Source organism: Furipterus horrens, unplaced genomic scaffold, assembly GCF_987537825.1.
Source record: "Furipterus horrens unplaced genomic scaffold, mFurHor1.1.pri manual_scaffold_2, whole genome shotgun sequence".
NCBI lineage: Eukaryota > Metazoa > Chordata > Mammalia > Chiroptera > Furipteridae > Furipterus > Furipterus horrens.
The window spans coordinates 145140171-145143297 of NW_028327172.1; the positions used below are offsets into that span (position 1 = coordinate 145140171).

The window sequence follows — 3127 nt, forward strand, 5'->3', positions numbered from 1 at the left end:
TTGCTTCAAAGCAAAGTTTTTGTGACCGGTTTTCTTAAAAAAGTCCTTATTCTCCCCTTACCATTGCTTATGTATTGTTACACAGAATTCTAATTTAAAATTATTTTCTTTTATTTATTGAATATGTTGGGGTGACATTGGTTAATAAAATTATATAGGTTTCAAGAGTAACAACCCAAGTCAATTCTTTTTCCATCACCCTTTTTCCAGCCTTTACTCTCTCCTATCTCCCCCACCTCCCCTTTCCCTCTGGTAATCATCGTGCTGTTGTCTATTAGTTTTTATTCCTTTCTCTCTCTCTTTTTTCTTAATCCCTTCACTTTTTTCACTCAGGTTCCCTACCCCCATCCTTCTGACAGCCCTCAGTCTGTTCTCTGTGAGTCTGTTTCCATTTTGTTAGTTTTATTTTGTTCATTAGATTCCACATACAAGTGAAATCATATACTACTTGCCTTTCTCTGACTGGCTTATTTCACTTAGCATAATAATGGAGAGTATTATGCTAAGTGAAAAAGGTGAAGAGGTTAAGCAATAAATAAATAAATAAATAAATAAATAAATAAATAAATAAATAAACAAACAAACAGCATTGTGAGTGCTCGGGTTCGAACTGCGGCCCACAAGTCCAGGGGCATCTCCCGCAGCGGCCAAGCTCGTGGCAGGCTGAGCGGGATGCCGCTGCCGCTGCCACCTCCTCCTCAGCTGGAGACGGCCTGGGCCCAGCAGCCAAGGCGGGAGACTTCTGGCACGGGCGCCTGTAACGTGCAGGAAGAGGCAGTGGTCCCAGGACTTGAGCCAGGCTGCTGCCCCAGTCAACTCACTGCAGGCTCGGCTGTGCTGAGGTTGCACCCATGACCCCACTGGTCGCTGTAGATCAAAGCGTAGCTCTCAATGACACTCAGAGATGTAGCAGACAAGACCAGCAGAGTCCCTCAATAAGTAAGCCTGGATGAGAGTGGCGGTAGTAGCGACAATGACCTTGGAGAGACCCCCATCATTTGTGCTGCCCTTGGGAAACTTCACTCTGGACTGAGACCACTCAGCTCCGCACCAAAGAATGTACACATGGACTTGAAGATGACATCTGACCTGAAGATGGAGTCCGATGGGGGAAGAGATCCGCTTTTCAGCCTCGTGCTTGGATGAAGTGTAGTCGCCAGTGAGGTCGCACATGCGCAAACTTACCAGCACAAGCTCACACTGAGGGCCTGAACAAGCGACCATCACTACCAGCTGACATCTGGCTGCCCCAGGGCCACCTTGAGAAGCTGACCTTCAATAGCCTCATCTTGACAAGCCCCTCTGCTGCTGCTGCTGCCACCATGTCAGCCTGTCCAAGATTGACTCTGGGAAATTGGAGACCTACATCAAGCTGGACAAGCTGGGAAAGGGTACCTATGCCACTGTTTACTAAGGCAAAAGCAAACTCACAGCCTGTGGCATTCAAAAATATCAGACTGGAACAGAAAGAATGGGCACCCTGCACCGCCATCTGGGAAGTGTCTCTGCTCAAGGACGTCAAATATTCCAACATTGTCAGGCTGTGTGACATTATCCACATGGAGAAGTCCCTCACCCTTGTCTTTGAATTCCTGGAGAAGGACGTGAAGCAGTACCAGAATGACTGGGAATGTCATCAACATACACAATGTGAAACTATTCCTGTTCCAGCTGCACCGTAGCCTGGCCTCCTGTCACCCCCAGAAGGTGCTACACACAGACCTACAGACCTCAAGCCCCTGAATGTGCTCATCAATGAGAGAGGAGAGCTCAAGCTGGTCGAGTTTGGCCTGCACTGGCCAAAGTCAATTCTAAAAAAGACCCACTCCAACGAGGTGTTGACTCTGTGGTACTGACCTCCAGGCATCCTGCTTGGATCCATACACTACTCCATCCAGATTGACCTGTGGGGTGTGGGCTGCATTTTCTATGCTATGGCCACAGCAGGCCCCCTCTTCCTGGGCCCCACAGTGGAGGAGCAGCTGCACTGCATCTTCCACATCTTGGGAACCCCAGCTGAAAAGGCATGGCAGAGTATCCTGTCCAATAAAGAGTTCAAGACACACAACTACCCTAAGTACCCATGCTGAAGCTCTTTGGAGATTGCACGAAGGCTTCATAGTGATGGAGCTAGTCAGCTCTCCAATCTGCTGCAGTTTGAAGGTCAAAATCGGATCTTTGCCCAGGACACACTGAAACACCCATTCTTCCTCAGTCTGGGGGAGTAGATCCACAAACTTCCTGACACTGCTTTCATATTTGCACTAAAGGAGATCCAGCTACAAAAGGAGGCCAGACTTTGCTCTTCATTGATACTTGCCTCAGGCGGGCCAACTTTACTTCCATGTGGTGAATTCCAAGTTCTAAGCTGAGTTCTAAGCCACAGACCCTGGTCCCAGCACACAGGATGCCACACCCATCGCAGGATAGTCCCCAACTCCATCCTCTCTGCTTGCTGCCTGCCTACCTGCCTGATTCATGCTCACCTGCTCAGATTTTCCCTGCGGCCTGTTCAAACATCCTATCTGGTGCTGGTGCTAGCAAAGCTCTCAATGCTCTCTCTCTCTCTCAAAAAAAAGAGAAAGATGTGGCAAGCACACAACCAATATTATATGGCCACTAGATTTATCCAATCCAGTTTTGCAAATAATTATTTGACCAGTTCCTTTCCACACTAAACATGGTCAAATATGCCAAATCTTTGATGTGTTTCCAGACTCTGCTGTCATGTTCTCTCTCTTCCTACATATATATCTCCCTCTCCCTTTCTCCCTCCTTCCCTATATCTCTCTTTCTCACTGATATATGAATATATTTATATAGTCTCCCTTTTTGTATCTATCTAATCTATTTATTTATTTCAAAGGGTTTAATGCTTAAAATATATTCAGCAGTATATGTCTGCTTCCTTTTATTTATTTATTTATAAGCACTAAATTCATCTAGTTGTTTCTTTGAAAATATTTCCAGGCTTATCAAGATTTATTTCATAGCATGTTAGATTTCTGAAAAAGTTGGTCTAATATACAACCTCAAAATGAATAATTTTTATAATTTTAATGGAATATTTTTTATTTTATCTTATTCAGTTGAATATAGCCAAAGCAATACAAATACTTGGGTAGTT

General features: G+C 45.2%; 1 pseudogene; it reads left to right on the top strand.

Moving 5' to 3' along the window:
- Positions 1-672: 672 nt before the first annotated feature.
- Positions 673-2372, top strand: LOC150019670 (cyclin-dependent kinase 16 pseudogene; annotated as a pseudogene).
- Positions 2373-3127: the final 755 nt, after the last annotated feature.